The 19,334-nt window shown below is 36.4% G+C and overlaps 1 protein-coding gene across 1 annotated transcript in view; it reads left to right on the top strand.

The window, feature by feature from the left end:
- LOC121319906 (staphylococcal nuclease domain-containing protein 1-like) overlaps window positions 1-19,334 on the top strand; it is a 203,609-nt gene that overhangs the window by 17,061 nt on the left and 167,214 nt on the right. The gene's annotated exons all lie outside the window — the stretch shown is intronic.

Genomic DNA, 19,334 nt, shown 5'->3' with positions numbered 1-19,334 from the left:
ATAGTTTAAGCCAGAAGTGTGAAAAATAAAATACAAATTGTCAATTTAAATTGTATACTTTTAGACGTGTGTGTTTTTTAATAAAGCTGGATTTAACTAAACATTCAAAACACAATGCCTGCATACAGTATGTTGCACTGAATTCAGTACCAGTGATTTCTTGAAAAAGGTACCTCCTGAAATATTTAAAAAAATATCTAAATCTGACTGTACTATAAACAAGCCAAGTGGGGATTTTGAAGTGTTGACAACAGAACTAAAACCACAGACCAATCATTGTTTGCGTGTGCTGCAGTTTTTGGTTTTGAATGGATAAGTATTAGCTACTGTTGCTGGTGGCCAGACCACAACTTGAATAAGACATCTTGAAAAAAGATATTTGACAATTTTAGTGTTAAAGCCAACACAATATATAAAATCTGACATCATTTTGTGATAATAAAAGCCACTATTGTTACACACACTGTCGGTCTGGCACATAAATAAATGCAGTTTCCTTTCCCTAGTACTGTTGCATTGATTTAAAAAAAAAAAAAAAAAAAAAAAAATACAGGTTTTACTGCAGTGATTCTAAGAATTCCTTGTTTAGAAAAATAGTAACACTGTAGGCTGAATAAGAATTGAGTCAGCTGTTTAAAACATAGCTGTATAACTGAAGCTTTAGTACTGTATCAATTTGATAAAAAAAAAGATTAAAATACAACTAAAAAAGGTTTTGCCTTTTATAGATAGATCGGGCAACAGTATTTACAGACAACGTTATTTACAGACATCTGTAGTCCAGTGGTTAAAGAAACTGGCTTATAACCAGGAGGTCACTGGTTTAAATCCCAGCTTAGCCAATGAGAATCCCTGAGCAACCTCCTTGTCCTCAGTCTTTGGGGTGAGATGTTGTAAGTGACTGCAGCTGATGCATAGTCACACACCGTAGTCTCATATCTTGTAAAGTGCTTTGTGATGGTGGTCCACTATGAAAGGTGCACATTATATATATATATATATATATATATATATATATATATATATATATATATACATCTATAACAAGACATTAAATCCATAATACAAGGCAACATTTCAACTTTTTTGTTTATTTTTTATACCATAAAACATTTAAGCTGCTGAAACTGAGATGCAAATGCAGCCCCATGATTACCAGGCAATAGTCATTTTCTTGCACCATCTTTGCTTAAATTTACTAAAATATTATTATTGAGGCCTTTTTTTTAACTCTGGAAATTTGAGTGTTGCATAGTGAGGAAGACTGTCACATACACATCCTATAGCTGTCAACACCAATGTGTTTAATTTATGTAAATGAGTGTAGTATGTAACCTGAACAAAGGCCATGGTTCTTAATGTAAGTACTGCAATGCATAAGAGGTGTTATGAATTTGAGTAATGTCAATGGATGCTTGTACTGTAGCTCTCTGTGTAACCCTTGCTCATTTCACCTGGTTCTAGTCTGGCTGGCCTCAGTGCTGTCGCCAACAACGGAATATCGTTCTAAAATAGTTTTTTGAAACACCTAATTTTTATGAAGTGTTGACATACACCTGTCCAACCAAATATTATAAATGCATTCTAGATCCTGGCAAGACAGCGTGATCTGTTCAATTCAAGTTTGTCTGTCGTCCCACCTTGGCCTTTTAGATGCTGTTAGTTTTACATGCCCAAAGAATACATTTGATTTAATACAGTATTTTCCTCCAGCTGGACTCTCCAAGGCTTTTGGTGCTTGACTAGTGAATGTACTCATGCTCATTAGTAATACATTTTAAAGTGTATAGTATAAGCCACTCCAGCAGAACAAGAAATTAGATCTAAAGCCCCTTGTAGGCGTCTCTTGCATTATGTAGTGGTTCTTCATTCTAAACTATCCCAAGAACCTTGACTACTATCATTACTTAATCCAGCTGTGCACAAGTCAAACCGTACTGTTTTAAAATGGAAAGCATGGATTCTGTTTCGACTGGAATGGCTGGACGAGGAGATGGAGGCACGTAATACATAGTGTACAGTATAAGGAGTGTGTGTTAAAGAAAAAAAAAACTGATTGAAATAAGCATTTCAGCAGTATTTTTTTTTAACTAAACAAAGTACTTTGTTTCTATAAAGTAAGACTGATCCACAGTTAATTTTTTTATATCCAGCAGCTGAACTGGCATTCCTTTGCAGCAAATCATTTGGGCTGTGATTTGCAGCCTAGTGATTTCAAGATTCAATGGTGCACAGTAGGGGGTCGGTATACTTGCTGAAGGGATTGCAGTTGACCCGAAGATCAAACGCATAACTGTAGACTCCTGTCTTCCCCAAGCTAAAGAGCAATAAACTCATTCCTACTTTTCTATTACTCTAAATAGAGAATGATGGAATAGCATAGGTGCTCAACAGGTTTGTGAACTCCAATACATTTCCTCTCTCGCTCCCTAGGTGGTGGTGCACCAATCCTGTTTTTTTTTTTTTTTTCCCCCCTTCATGGCGAACGTCCAAAAATAGTTCAGCTGTCATTTGTAACAACGGGTTTCGGTGCTTTTTGGAACCTTTTTGACAATATACATATCTTTTCCAGTAAACGATGTTCGAATTTGACCGCACGTGTATATGCATCACCGAATATTGTCGTTGCCCCGTTCCAGACGTTGAGACGGAAAACTCACCGACTTTATCAAGAAAAGTCGGTAAATCCAAAATGAAATACTATGTTATGGCCAGCGAAGGAGCTTTTGTGTACGATTTTGTGAACTGGGTGGAAATTACTAATTTCGTTGTACCATCTTTTATAAAGATTAGAATAACCATGTTGTTCCTTCAGTAATAGATGTTTCCCTGCATATCTTCAAATGCACAGTTCAAAGCGTGCATTTTTTAATAGTTGCCAATGGCTTGTATCCCCCCCCCCCCCCCCCCCCCCCAAAAAAAAAAAAAAAAAATCCCCAATTTCAGTACCCAATCGTTGCAGTTGGTAGTGAACTGATATGTCCCTCTCTTATCCATTTGTATACTTTGGAAAGACTTTACTGTAGGTTAGGTGCTGCTTGTTAAACTGTCTTTTCAGATGAAATGATTGCTTTTATGGTGAGCCTTGTCCACCATTTAATTAAGAAGCCTTCATGCATTGCCTTGCTTGCTTGCTTTTTGTCTTTTCAGATGCATTAGAAGGGTAGTTTGCTTTCATGAAGCAGGGAAGCCCAGAAAGAGCAAACAAGATTTTCTTGCCAATACTGATGAAATGCAAATCCTTCTAAAATGGTAGACTTCCAAATATGTGGTTTCAACAAGGAATCCGATTTGATAATGAAAGTGATTAAGAAGAGCGCTGGGTTGGAGCAGCTTGATTTTCATGTTTTGTAATTGGGCTTTGCTAATACGATTTTAATAACTCTAGGGTTGTGAAAAATGTACTTTTTGTTACTAGGGGTGATGCTGATGCGCTACTGTTTTTTTAGTTCTAAGTTAACTCCTCAAAAAAAAAATCAGACTTTAATGCAGTGGATTTCCAACTTGAACTCTTACGTTGATAATAAATAAATAGCTATGAATCCACTGAAACTACTTCAGTGCAGACAGCAAAAATACCGGGCACTGGTAGTTTTCATTTTAGAAGACTAGCAATCATGTCAGTTGAAATAAGCACTTAAAGCACCAATATTGCAAATTGGTACACCCCCCCCACCCAACTCTTATTTTTTAAAACTTCGCCAGTATTTCCCACCAATAAAACTTAGTTTGTAGTGTCTGCCGTGGTTGTGTAAGCTGTTAATATGCATACAAGTTGGAGAAGTCTCGCACAGCACACCCGACAATTTACCGAACATGAATGTCTACAAACGGCAGCAGGGCTCGAGTCCTGGCGGAACGCACCAGAACAGTTCCTGCACTTTTGTTGGTAGCCAGAACAGAGTTCCCACACTTTTTGAAACCTTTTTGGAAATAAAAATAAATAGAACCATTTAGAATTTGACCACACACATATAATATATAAAAAAAATATATCAAAAATATATCAAAAATATATCAAAGAATGTCGCCGTCACCTTGTTCTGGACGTTGCTCAGTCAGCCTCAGTGCGTGCTAACAGTAACCGTGCAGATTGTACAGTATGTGCATGTTTGTTATATAAGTTCATGTATTCGTTAAGAAAAGTACAGTTTTATTTTAGGTTTGTGACCAGACCACTGATTTTATATAAACTATTTAGAAATTGCAAATGTAAAAAGAAAAACCATAAAAAAAAAACATTAATCTATTTAACTTTTACTCATTTTATACTGTGGGAAGAGGGATACCATTTGTTTCTATGCTAGTATGTGCTGACCGTGATTTACACTTAGTCGCTTCCACATATGCTTCAGGTTCTTATGTGCATGTGCCTGGTCCGGGGGTTTAGTGCCATTGTTTGGAGCTGTATGCAGATATTTGCCTAGGTATGATATATAATCTTGTTTTGAACAATACCAATTTTTTTGGTTTTTATTCACTAAAAATGTTTTACGTTGTATGAAGAGAAGAGAGTAAATTAATTTACTTTCTGGCTGGGGCTGAGGACCCAAGCCCTCCCCCTCGTACTTGGCGCCTACGCTGTAGACATATGGCTTCTTGCTTTATTTCTGTTGTGTTTCTTCAAATCTGTTCTAGATGAATATTGTATTATGAGAAGGCTGTATTCAAGGCATTCGGATAACAGTGTTGGATGTAAAATTAATTTGATTTGACTTGTAGCTTTTGGTTGACTAGTCAAGAGGAGCACCTGTGATTCAAGTCTTATGTTATAGATGTGGCACAGGTTTCTTGCGGCTGCTTTCCTTCACATGACTGATTCATGCAAATGGCCTCTCTGACATGTGTTATGTAACTGTCTTTAGTCACCTGAACTAAACAGTCCCCTGCTCTTGCCAGCCAGTGTAAACCAGAAATATTTCTTTGCAGACTCCAACAGGATAATTTGGGTTTCACATTATATAAGAGTTGCATCTCCCAGTTGCATGTTGCTTTTAGTTACAGATAGCTACCCCAATCAGCACCCCAGAAAGGAATTTTAAATGTGCATTCCTACCATGGTTAACTGGTATGGTTAAACTCTCTTTTTTTAGGGTTATTGTCAGGCTGAGTTTGACTGCTTGTTCTGCAGAAGGGCAACTAGATCTAGGTTTAGAACAGTAATGTGAATGTATGCTGCCAAAAACAAAACACCATAGCATGTCCAATTATATGCCCCAAAATACTATAGAATACAGTAGAATGTCATCAGTATTCCATTGGCTTTGACTTGCTTTGTTTTATTGCATACTGTTGGTATATATTTTGATTTAGTTTTATGTAGTGCAGCCTGTTCATGCCAGCATAATAGAAAATCAATAACCCACAAGTTTTCTGCTTGCATTAGACTAGCAATCGAATTTGTAGTACTTGGATGTGTTTATTCCAAATTCCTTGTGTAAAAGCCAAACCCAAAATAGTACTTGACATTAATATTTCAGTTGGGCTTTTTATAAGTAGTTAATATTTTTGTACTGTCTGAAAATACAAGCTTGAGATCCATTTAAAACCATACAGAAGGAAGTGCTGGAAGTCAGTTTAACTGCATAAAAGCACTGTCTTTGCAGATGCTTGTTCCCAGGGTGTTTGGACTGAATAAAATGAGGCTTGCCAGTTCAGCTTGCATGCAAGTAGAGTGAAGAAAAGGGAGGAGAGAGGGGAGGGCTTTGTTTTTAAACATGACTTCCATGTACTATAGTTCTGTTAGAGTTGACCCTAAAAAAATAAACTGTTATTCTTTGGTGTGGAGCCACAGAGATACAAAATCTGTTAATTCATCCATTGGTGGGTTGGAACATTACATTCTCCTTTCCACATCGACTGATGCTGACTGTCCAGAGCTGAATTTGTTTTGCATTCCTTTGTGCAGTAACTACATTTTCTTTTGCTAGCATGATAATGGCTCAAGATAGGTGCAAAGATTACACATGCTGAAATTCGTAGTAGTACGTTTAGCCCTTAATTAGTAGTTAGTAGTAGTAAGACCTTGTTCTTGAGAGTTGGTGTTAACCTGTTTTTACCTGCTACTTATACATGTCTGTTTTATCCAACCATCCCCATCTCCCAGCCCCCAACAAATTAATCACAATGTTTCTTTGTCCAGCGGGAACCTTGCTGCTGCCAATAAGATATGATGGATTTTGCTGTTCGGGCTAAGCTTCGTCTCTTTCAGCAGAAGCTGCAAAAAAAAAAAAAAAAAAAAAAGCAATGAGGTGAATCATTGTGTGTTTAAGTGGTTATGTAACTAATTCGGGAAGACTTGACATCTAAGAGGCTACATTTTAGTATGCTAGTTGTATATTTCTTCCCTTTTGGCTGTGTCTTTCACTTGTTCTGTTTCATTGTAATTACACATGTCCCTGAGTTGACATTTTAATGTAAAGACAAACATTTGCAGTAAATTGTGAAAACACAGAACATGATCCAGCACAATTGAGATAATTATATACAATATCATAACTATATACAAGAAACCCTGTTTTAGTTTTGCAATACAATGTTCAATAAAACACCCTTGCAATTTCTTGAAGCTAATTTATCTACTTTAAGACCTGTGATGGAGAGGTGTGTGCTGGAAATGTATATCTATTTTCCATACCACATAGATCCTTTGGTATTTATGGTTTTAACTATTATGTCCTCAAACTGTTTCCTCCTTAAGTTTTTAATAAGATTTGATTAGTGCCTTAAATAAATCCTGAGGATTTGAGTAATTTGCTACAATGGCTTTAGAACAAGTTTGTGTAGAAATCCCAGCTTATTCTCTGACTCGCTGTGACTGTGGGCAAGTTCCTGTCCAACAGAGCTGTACCAGCTGGAAATGACAATAATGCATGTTTTTGTTGTGTTGCTAATTTGAAGGAAAGGAGAAAAATGTTATATATAATTTTACAGTGCCTATAGAAAGTCTACACCCCCTTGAACTTTTTTCACATTTTGTTGTGAGTGCCTCAGTTTCATGCATTTTAAATTTTTTTTTTTTTTCCTCATCTACACACCAGGGGAAATAAGGTTTTATTGAGAAAAAAATATATATTAGATACAAAACTGAAAGATCATAATTTCATAAATCTCCACCCCACTGAGTTAATACTTGGGGGACTTTAGCAGCAATTACAGCTCTGACTCTGTTCAAGTTCCTTGGGGAGCGTTGATGGACAGCAATCTACAAGTCATGCCACATTTTAGATTGGGTTTGGGTCGGGGCTCAGACTGGGCCACACAAGGACAATTACCTTTTTGTTCCTTAGCCACCCCAGTGTAGCTTTAGCTGTGTGCTTTGGGTCGTTGTCATACTAAAAGGTGAACTTCCGTCTCGGTTTCAGCTTTCTTGCAGAGGGCAGCGGGTTTTCCTCAAGGACTTTTCTGTACTTTGCTCCATTTATTTTCCCTTCTTTCCTGACAAGTCCCCAGTCCCTGCTGACTAGAAACATCCCCATAACATGATGCTGCCACCACCATGCTTCACAGTAGGGATGGTGTTCTTTGGGTGATGCACTGTGTTGGGTTTGTGCCAAACAAAACGCTTTGCATTTAGGCCAAAAAGTTCCATTTTAGTTTTGTCAGACCAGAAAACTTTTTGCCACATGGCTGTGATTTTTGAAGGAGATTGGTTACACCTGAGCTAATTTAGGATTGCTATTACAAAAAAGGGGACGGGGGGACGGGGGCACACTTATCCAACCAAGCTCTTTCAGTTTTTATTTTTAATTAATTTTCTACAAGTTTCTATGTATTTTTTTTCACTTGGATGTACTGGGGTAAGATGTGCAGATAAATGAAAACAAAACACAACTATAGGTATAAGTTACTTACCATTATCAATACAAAAGTATTTTTGGGTACATTAATGATACTTGCATAATCATTAACTGGTTCATAGATAGACTATTTGATGTTGAATCTCCTTCATATATTGGATTTGAAAAAGTGACTTGAACCACAGATTAACACTAGAACCACCAGATTTTAGAACTATCTAGAACCGCCATGCTGGTCACTTTGACCCATACATTTTTAAACTGCTTTGTTATGAACGTGAAAGACATCTGATACAACTGAAAAGGTTTATTCATGAACATCATATCTAACATTTGCATCGCAGAAACACTGTTTAAATGTCAAATTAAACAAAATTGCTTTTTTTATAATGAGCATATAAACAGACTACAAACTAAAAATGTAATACAATACACATTTCAAAAGAAACGGGTATGTACATATACCTGTGTAAACAGGTCACCTTTATAGGTTAAAAGTACTGTAATTAATGCAGACTAAAGACAGACGACAAATGTCATAAATGTTGTCTCCTACACACTTTGAACATACCGTAGCTACATGGTCCACTTCAAAGGTTTTCTATGAAATAGTGGAACGTGGAAGAATGTGAAGAGAATAATCTACTGCATGCTACATTTTTAATAGTTTCTAATTCCAAGCCAGTCCTTGTGTCATTGTAGTTACTTGAATTAAGCCTTTGGCATTACTAGCCAAAATGGATGGCTGTAAGTAGTCTCTGCCCCACCACTGTATGTAAGCCTTTGGATTATGAGTCAGTGATTTTAAAAATGCTTCAAATAACTATTAAAATATCAGTAACTATGCAACTGTTTCTATCAGGCTTCCCAGCCTTGCTCATGATTGCTTTAAATGTTATCATAATTTTGCAAGCTTATTACTGATGAAGTCTTAAGGGTAGACAATTGCAGGGTTCTCCCAAGGGATTCTGTACAGCCGGGCAGCAGAACATTTATAACTGGGAGCACTTAACGCATAAATAATCTTGCCTTGCCTTAAATATATAATACAACAAAGAATTTGAATAATGTGTTGTCTTTCCTTGACTATCTGGTTGCTCTCTTTTTTTATGTTCTACATTTTCTTTTCCATTACTGTTTTTTATTATGGCAAATTACCATGCTTATTTAAGCACTCAACAATTTGACTGGGGAAAGATGCACATCTATTTTAACTTTTTGCTGTTCTAAATTTTTTTTTTTTACGCAACAGTTCACACATGTTTGGTCACCATCATAACTGTTGCATAAAACTGAAGCATAATAATCCAGCACCTCTGCACTTAAGCATTTTTATGTCAGCTGCCAAGTGTTCATCTTAAGACGTACATCCTCTATATATTAACCCCCAATATCTCTCACAAGCAACTGGGTACACATTTTTACGATCTCGCAACAAAGGGAATAGGGTTTTTTTTTTTTTTTTGTGAATGTATAGCTGTTATATACAATATCACCTTACATTACAATCATACTACAAAAAATTGACTGATAATGCTTGAAAATAATTTTTATTTAATATAGTAGCGCAAATATAGTAGTCGGTGGACTGTGCTGATCGACTGCTTATTTTGAAAACCCTGCATTCATTGTCACTGTTTTTGCTATGAAAACAATCTGTTATTTTTTTTTAACATTCATCAACGTTTTAGCCTCTAAGTAGTTATTGCAGAAATCCCGCCCGTTCAACTCCTATGATTGGTTAAATGTTGTGTCAAGATGCAACACAGCTGTCATGTGGTTCCAAGATATATTTATTTCACCCAGCAATGCACAGGTGGTCGGCTAAGAGCGCTATCAGTCCTTCTTGCTACAGGCACAGCAGCATCTGCAAGACAGACGGATTGGGTTTTTTCAGCTGGGTATTTTTTGAAAAGGCCTGGGGAGAACCCTGAATTGGATTACTGACCATTGCTCTGCATTTGGAACAAACCATTCCTAAATCTCTTATTTTAAGCTGGGTTTAATATTACAGTTTGAGTGTTCCATATTTTTTTTTCCTAACTGCAGTACACCAGTGTCATACAGCAAAGGGGTATTCACACTATAGCGTTTTATTGTCAGGGTTGTTTTTTTTTTTACGCCTGACGTTTCGCTGCTGTTTTTGTATTCAGACTTGCGCGTAATATCACAGGCAAGATGGGGGAATGTCTGATTATAGCAGTGCAGAATATCTTGTTTGATAAGCAGCACAAGAAATATCTCTTTTAGAATAAAAACACATTATGGGAAAATACAAGGAAATTGGAAACTAAGCACTATTGGTATGTTAAACATTCTGTTTTGACTACAGGTTTTCATTAAATGTCTGGGTGTAGCTTAGCTCAGTGCATGCCATGAGATACCGTTGGCCATTGTTAAATATAGACTGAACTACAAAACAAAATTGCATATTAATTATATCCAGTAGCATACGCAGGCATTGCATTTACAGCAAAACTGTTTTATGTCAATCCATATATGGTATGTGTGTATTATGGTACCAGGATTCATCAAAATGATTGCATTTGGTAGTCCTATCTGTACTTTTAATTTAAACAAACATTGTTGAGATTATTTGTTACCAATAACACAATTTGGGAGTATATAAATATGTACAGTATATTTCAGCTCTTGCACAAAACGCTGGTACTCCTCTAGGGTTTCCCGTTGCTCTTTTATTATAGTGTGTATTAATCCACCTTTCTTTTCTATCTCCTCTTCTTCGGTGCAATAACCATGCAGTGGCTTGCTCCCGATCCATATTGCCTTCGGATTATATCCAAATTTAGCAAGTCAGGGTGGTTGTCGTGGCGTTTTTCGTCCAAAGATCGAGTCTGTTTAGATTTGTTTTTTTCGTAGTGGTTTACATTCGTGAAAGGTAGTATTCAATTCCATATGTTCCAATTTTTTTTATTATTATTTTTTACCATAGAAGATGCAGCGAATAAACGATAGTGTGAATAGCTATTAAGTCATATTTTTATATAAAAAGCCTACAACTGAGCTTGGCTCCAATATTAAAATTCTCAATTCCTGAACATTTTGGATCTCATGTCTGTATACATGCTATTGTGTGGTGTTTTAAAGTTTTTTTATTTTTATATAATATAATGTTTGTATTAACTCAAGTTTCACATTGCAAATATTTTTATTTTTATTTGTGACTTGGGAACAGTTTGCCTTTGCATAGGTACGAGATGCTACTTGCATGCACTTTCTGGTGTCTTCTGGTGTTTTTTTTTTATTTATTTATTTTAAACCCAAAGTGTCCATGACTTGTGGTATCGTCAGCATTCAATACATTTCTTTAAGTTTACTCAGATGTGAGGTGAAAGTATAAAGGGTTGGGGGTTCTTGGATATGTCTGGGATATGATATACCCTGTTGTAAATTCAGTATGTGCATATACATCTGAAGCGTTACTGTAGTAATACCTAAATATCTCTATCTATCATTTTGCATCTCCAATATGTCATTTTGTTTCTTGTTCTATAGCTCCAAAATGTCATGTCCCATCTCTGTTCAACCTTTGTCCTTAATTATTAAATTAAACCCCTGAGCAGTTCCTACAGTGATTCATCTTTTTAATTATTCCTAGAATGGAATGGCAACACCAGCTATAGCTGCTAGATTCTATTTGCACGTTTTGATTGCAGTTCCTGGACGTTTTGATTGCAGTTCCCCCCACCCTCCTCACCCTCCTCACCCTCCTCTATCACAATGTCACATTCAGCCTTATGCTATTAATCGCCAGCAGATACAGGCTAGTTAACGAGAGACCTTTCTGCATCAGCTGAAGAAGCAGGAACCAACCTATTAACTCAAACTTATCTTCATTTGAGAGAAGTCTTACCTTTGGGGAGAAAAATGACTTGAGGGACTGTTAGCATAAGTGGTACCATTTAAAAAAAAAAAAAAAAAAACACAACTTGTGCCTAGTTGTACAGACTTTAAATGTCCCAATATTGTAAGATTACCAGGGATCCTAGTTTTCTGCAATAAGAAAAATGAAATTCTCTGATAAATAGAAAAATCCACGTTATTCCGCAAGTAAAATAAAAGGGCTGAAATGTTTACCCTGCCACATAAGACACACAAACAGTACTAATGGGTAACAGTTAACACAGGGAGTATTTATTGTTCTTTTTACACTTGTTGTGTCTCTGAATTTTAGCTTATAACTTTAATTATTCTTTAACTGTAACATTGTGTTGGTGTAAGTTGCTTTGGATAAATGCGTCTGCTAAATAGTAAAATAAAAATGGTTACACTTTCAAATTCTAAGCAAATTTACAAGCTTACCAGTGCAATATAATCAATTTTTTTTAACTTCAGATATTAGTGTTTCCTGTGTTTTTTTTAAATCACGTTAGTTTCATGCTCCTGTAGGTGGTATTATTATTTGTAAAATTCTCAAGGATATTTCTCTTGACTGCATTGCACAAATTGCCTAGAATTTGAAATCGCTGCATTAGGTAACTGGCCAACCGCTACCTAATGCACAACATTTCACACGAATAGCTGACCAGAAGAGCAATATTTTTATATTTAGTATCTGCACTTATTAAATTATTGGAGTTGGTTTATAGTGGTACTGTTAGTTCTTATAGTACATATTATTTTTTTAAAGAATAAAAAGGCAGTGTACAATATATTCCTTTCACAGGCCTAGTCCTGAGGTTAATCTGCTTGGAGGCAGTAGAATGATACTTTTTTTTTTTTTTTTTTTTGGTTGTTGTGCAGATCACATCTGAAAAGTCTTTGAAAGTTTTGTAGTTAAGTTGTTTTTCTGATTTTGTTTTTCCTACTTTTGTAAAAATGTTTTTTTTTTTTTATTGTCTTCCTGATGTTGAGACTGTTCAGCAGTACAGTATATGGAATAGAAAGCCTGTCAATATGTGCGTGATTATGGAGTGACTCGTAGTGCAGTATTTTGTGATTTTTATTTTTTACGTTTTGCTCCTGTAAGGATTCCTGCAGCTTAATCTTTTGAATCTGTGTCAGTCCAAGACATGCAAAACAAAACTGACTTGTAATTTGACTGGAAGTTGAATATTGGGTAGGGGTACAACAATTAATCAATATGTCAATTTTATTGATCATCTGCCCTTAAATTACCAGAGCCTCAGTTTCCATATTCATGAATCAATGCATCAAATTAGAACCCAGTTTGAAGTCTCCTGTTGCCAGTTTGCATTAAAGCCTTTAGAGTGTGAGTGCGCTTCTTTTAGTGCTACTACGGTAAATTAGCGCATTGCTAGGATACACACTTTAGACCTACATTTGCGCTGGACAAGTCAAATCAGAAGTAGGCCTATTCAAGTTTTCTTGATTTAAAAAATGAAGTGTGTGTGTGTATGTATGTATGTATGTATGTATATATATATACATACATACATACAGCTCTGGAAAAAATCAAGAGACCACTGCAAAATTATCAGTTTCTCTGGTTTTACTATTTATAGGTATGTGTTTGGGTAAAATGAACATTTTTGTTTTATTCTATAAACTACTGACAACATTTCTCCCAAATTCCAAATAAAAATATTGTCATTTAGAGCATTTATTTGCAGAAAATGACAACTGGTCAAAATAACAAAAAAGATGCAGTGTTGTCAGACCTCGAATAATGCAAAGAAAATAAGTTCATATTCATTTTTAAACAACACAATACTAATGTTTTAACTTAGGAAGAGTTCAGAAATCAATATTTGGTGGAATAACCCTGATTTTCAATCACAGCTTTCATGCGTCTTGGCATGCTCTCCACCAGTTTTTCACATTGATGTTGGGTGACTTTATGCCACTCCTGGCGCAAAAATTCAAACAGCTCGGCTTTGTTTGATGGCTTGTGACCATCCATCTTCCTCTTGATCACATTCCAGAGGTTTTCAATGGGGTTCAGGTCTGGAGATTGGGCTGGCCATGACAGGGTCTTGATCTGGTGGTCCTCCATCCACACCTTGATTGACCTGGCTGTGTGGCATGGAGCATTGTCCTGCTGGAAAAACCAATCCTCAGAGTTGGGGAACACTGTCAGAGCAGAAGGAAGCAAGTTTTCTTCCAGGACAACCTTGTACTTGGCTTGATTCATGCGTCCTTCACAAAGACAGTTCTGCCCGAATGAAGCACCCCCAGATCATCACCACATTTCACAGTGGCTTGTAGGCCTCTCCAGGTCTCCGTCTAACCATTAGACGACCAGGTGTTGGGCAAAGCTGAAAATTGGACTCATCAGAGAAGATGACCTTACTCCAGTCCTCTACGGTCCAATCCTTATGGTCTTTTGCAAACCTCAGCCTGGCTCTTCTTTGCTTCTCATTGATGAAGGGCTTTTTTCTAGCTTTGCACGACTTCAGCCCTGCCCCTAGGAGCCTGTTTCGAACCGTCCTCGCCGTGCACTTCACCCCAGCTGCCGTTTGCCATTCTTTTTGTAGGTCACTTAATGTCATCCCACGGTTGCTGAGTGACATTCGAATGAGCTGGCGTTCATCCCGGTCAGTGGAGAGTAGTTTTCGCCCTCTGTCGGTCTGTAGCTTTATTGTCCCCAATGTGTGCTGCTTGACCTTGTTCTTATGAACCGCCGTCTTTGAAATTAAGGATGGAAGCAACCCGACGCTCACTGTATCCCTCTGCCAGTAAAGCCAGAATTGAATCTGTCTTTTCCTCACTCAAAACTTTCCTTTTCAACTCTTTGGGCATGGTCAATAGTTAATTTTTTATTTCAATTACTTTTGAGGTACTACTAGCACTGTTTTGCCATCCAGCTGGTCCTATTGCAAGAGGATAGTGATGATCACAGGAGTGGTTTTTATACTTTTCCACGATAAATAAGATTTGGTTCAGGTGATCCTCTAATCAGTACCTCATTCAGTAGAATGAGGTGTGCCTGTGTTGGATTTCAACAGACACTGGGATGGAATGGCTGCCATACATGTAGAGATGCTGATTTAAGAAAAATTTGCAGTGGTCTCAATTTTTTCCAGAGAGAGATTATATAATATATATAAAATTAGTGTGTATTTTTTAATTTTGTTTCAGAATATTGTGTTTGGATTATATGGGAATATTCTTTAAAATTGTGTTTGGATTATATGGGAATATTCTTTAAAATGAAGCTGAATTTGAGACCGTTACATTTGAGTTTAATTTAAAGGTTTTGCTTTTGGACATAACATGTTAACAGTAATGAACACCATAGTTCAGACAGACATAACTTCTGTTAAAATAGAGTATTTCAGTGTTAAGTCCATTTTGATATGGACACACGCATATTCTCTTCAGTTAAACTGAAGTCCTTTTGTATATCCGATTTTATAAAAAATAGAAATGTTCTAATTTGAATGCAGGTTATGCCTATTTTGTTTAACTATTATGCACAACAGTTTTTTTAGTTATTTGGATCTTTTTAAAAAAAAAAAAAAAAAAAAAAAAAAAAAAAAAAAAAAAAAACCTTATTTTGAAAAATACAACATCAATGCATTGATTTGACGTTGATAAATGCCTATACGATAATCGAATAAGAAATTAGGGTACAGTCGCGTTAGTAATATAACCCTGTAATGCCATCAGTAATATATGGGCTGTATATATATTATATATATATATATATATATATATATATATATACAGTAGTGTGCAAAAGTTTTAGGCAGGTGTGAAAAAATGCTGTAAAGTAAGAATGCTTTCAAAAATAGACATGTTAATAGATTATATTTATCAATTAACAAAATGCAAAGTGAGTGAACAGAAGACAAATCTAAATCAAATCCATATTTGGTGTGACCACCCTTTGCCTTCAAAACAGCATCAATTCTTCTAGGTACACTTGCACAAAGTCAGGGATTTTGTAGGCATATAGTCAGGTGTATGATTAAACAATTATACCAAACAGGTGCTAATGATCATCAATTCAATATGTAGGTTGAAACACAATCATTAACAAACAGAAACAGCTGTGTAGGAGGAATAAAACTGGGTGAGGAACAGCCACACTCGGATAACAAGGTAAGGTTGCTGAAGACCATTTACTGTCAAAAGTCATACACCATGGCAAGACTGAGCACAGCAACAAGACACAAGGTAGTTATACTGCATCAGCAAGGTCTCTCCCAGGCAGAAATTTCAAGGCAGACAGGGGTTTCCAGATGTGCTGTCCAAGCTCTTTTGAAGAAGCACAAAGAAACGGGCAATGTTGAGGACCGTAGACGCAGTGGTCGGCCAAGGAAACTTACTGCAGCAGATGAAAGACACATCATGCTTACTTCCCTTCGCAATTGGAAGATGTCCAGCAGTGCCATCAGCTCAGAATTGGCAGAAAACAGTGGGACCCTGGTACACCCATCTACTGTCCAGAGAAGTCTGGTCCGAAGTGGCCTCCATGGAAGACTTGAGGCCAAAAAGCCATACCTCTGACGTGAAAACAAGGCCAAGCGACTCAACTATACACAAACGCAGGAACTGGGGTGCAGAAAAATGGCAGCAGGTGCTCTGGACTGATGAGTCAAAATTTGAAATATTTGGCTGTAGCAGAAGGCAGTTTGTTCGCCGAAGGGCTGGAGAGCGGTACACGAATGAGTGTCTGCAGGCAACAGTGAAGCATGGTGGAGGTTCCTTGCAAGTTTGGGGCTGTATTTCTGCAAATGGAGTTGGGGATTTGGTCAGAATTAATGGTCTCCTCAATGCTGAGAAGTACAGGCAGATACTTATCCATCATGCAATACCATCAGGGAGGCATCTGATTGGCCCCAAATTTATTCTGTAGCATGACAACGACCCCAAACATGCAGCAAAAGTCATTAAGAACTATCTTCAGCGTAAAGAAGAACAAGGAGTCCTGGAAGTGATGGTATGGCCCCCACAGAGCCCTGATCTTAACATCATCGAGTCTGTCTGGGATTACATGGAGAGAGAAGCAACTGAGGCTGCCTGAATCCACAGAAGAACTGTGGTTAGTTCTCCAAGATGTTTGGGCTAACCTGCCTGCTGAGTTCCTTAAAGTGTACCTAGAAGAATTGATGCTGTTTTGAAGGCAAAGGGTAGTCGCACCAAATATTGATTTGATGTAGATTTTTCTTCTGTTCACTCACTTTGCATTTTGTTAATTGATAAATATAAACTATTAACATCTCTATTTTTGAAAGCATTCTTACTTTACAGCATTTTTTCACACCTGCCTAAAAGTACTCTCTCTCTCTCTCTCTCTCTCTCTCCTCTCTCTCTCTCTCTCTCTCTCTCTCTCTCTCTCTCTCTCTCTCTCTCTATCTCTATCTATATATATATATATATATATATAATATAATGTGTGTGTGTAAATAAAACTTTTATATAGTCATTTTAAAAACTGCTTCTTTAAATTCAAACATGGTACAGACCTAGAATGGCTGCTGAGCTAAATTAAGCCTACACTGTAGCTTTCAACATTAAGTTATGTTTGTTCACTTTTCTGACTTCAGACCTAACTTGACTTTTCAGGAGTTAGTATCTTCACAGGGTAATTTGCTCAATGTTTTCAGATCCTTTGGCTCCCTGAAATTCCTAGAAGCCGTGGCCTTAAGGGAATTTTGAAATAATGGAGTTACAAAGCTGAGCAGAAAGTCATTGTTCTACCGTACAGTAGTTTAGCATACTGCATGCAAGGCGATTGTTTTGAGAATTGAGTAATGGTGCAGGAAATTCCACGTAAGCAGAATATATCGATATACACAGAGGTGAAATGCTGTGCACTATAGCTGTGCTTGCAAACAAAATAACAGCTTCAAAGTTGATACACTTGACATTTTTTTTTTTCCTACTGTTTTTAAAGGTACCTATCTAGGGCTCATTTTAGCCCCATAATAGCTTATTTCCCGCCCCCCTCACTTACAATTCGCCAAATTCTAGACGTATTAGCCAAATTGATTGAGCCATGCTATTACAATGATTTACTCTCCCATATAAGACATAATCCAAAAGGCATCATATGTGCAAGAATCGCACAGAACCTATTTTATTGCAGCAGTTTCAAAAAAAATTCTTCTTTTCAAACAGCATACACTCATAGCAAATAGTTGGCAGCCTAACAAACTATATATAGGCTATATTTTTTTCTAGCTGGAATAAACAAAAGCTACCACTGCATAAATTACTTGTTTGAAGGCCTGTCGGACATTCTTTTTTTTTTGTAGTGTTCCATTGAGTGAAGCTGCTTTCCCTTTTGCCTTATTTTGTATGTTTTTAGATTTTTTTTATTTATTTTTTTTCTTTAACTCTTATACACCTACTACTAGTTTTGGACACGGGTTCTTCTGCTTTGCTCTCAATGTAAAGATCAGTTGCGTCTTATTTTGGTTGCAGCCAACATCAGGGCTGTACGCTAACTTTTTGTTCTTAGACGCATACTAAAATTTCACTGCACATTTAAATAAATATTATGTTACCAAGTTATGTTGAACATCTATGTTACGGTAAAACTTTGAATATTGGCAATCAATATTTACTGGTAAATGTCTAAATAAACATAACGCTTCACTTATAATTAACAAATAAAATGGATGGTGCAGTTTGTAGCCTATGAACTTTCTTTAGTATAATACGTTACTTTTTTCATTACTTCCTGTCAGTTTTGTAATTTGCTTTTTTGTTTAAAATCTGTTAAACTGCTGCTATAAGTTTTAATGACAGTAATGTACATATGTAAATCTTACATCAACATATGTGAAATATATACATAGTCTATATGCTGGCAGCTACTGCTTGTGATAGGAGAGAAACAGAACGTAGAACACCTTGCGTGTTTTCCTGAGGTCAGTTAAAATAATAATATTTTATTTATTTATTTTTTTAATATGACACTTTGATTACTAAATTAAGGATATACCTGGAATGAAAGTGGGCATAGATCATGTGCAGGAAATGGCTGGCACTGTTAAAGCACTGTACTGGTCTCCCTGGATGACCTGCTGCAAGCCTGATTAGACGAATGTGGCTAACTTTGCCCATAAACTCCTACATGCATTCTTTACTTTCATTTTGGGCATTAGCTTTGTTGATTTGAAGTTCAGTTCTCATCCTGTTTTAGTTGTTCTCTGCTCCTATCCAGAAATTTTCAAATGACAGGATCTGTCCTTTTCCATTTTTGCCAAATGACACTGCTGTTTGTCATGTCCGTTTTAGTGAGGGTCAGACAATTGCCTCCTGGTCGCAGGAAGATGGATGGGTCAAATCAAGAAGCAAACATTTAATGTACATTCAACCCCCCCAATAATAAAATAAATTGCTGATTTATAAGAGTAATGGGCATTTTAAACAAACAAACAACATGTTTTCTTTTTTCTGCCAAATTAAGCCCTGCTATTCCTGAAGACTAACTCAATGCTTTATCGATATATATATATAGATATATATATAAGATATATATATTATATATATATATAATATAGATTATATATATATCTTGTTTAAGAATGATCAAATTAACTCTTGTGGGGTTTATATGATCAACAATCTAATGTCCTTAACAAAGGCAGTTTCTTG

The sequence above is a fragment of the Polyodon spathula genome, chromosome 8 (assembly GCF_017654505.1).
Source record: "Polyodon spathula isolate WHYD16114869_AA chromosome 8, ASM1765450v1, whole genome shotgun sequence".
In the NCBI taxonomy this organism is placed as follows: Eukaryota; Metazoa; Chordata; class Actinopteri; order Acipenseriformes; family Polyodontidae; genus Polyodon; species Polyodon spathula.
This window is presented reverse-complemented; position numbering and strand designations above follow the sequence as displayed.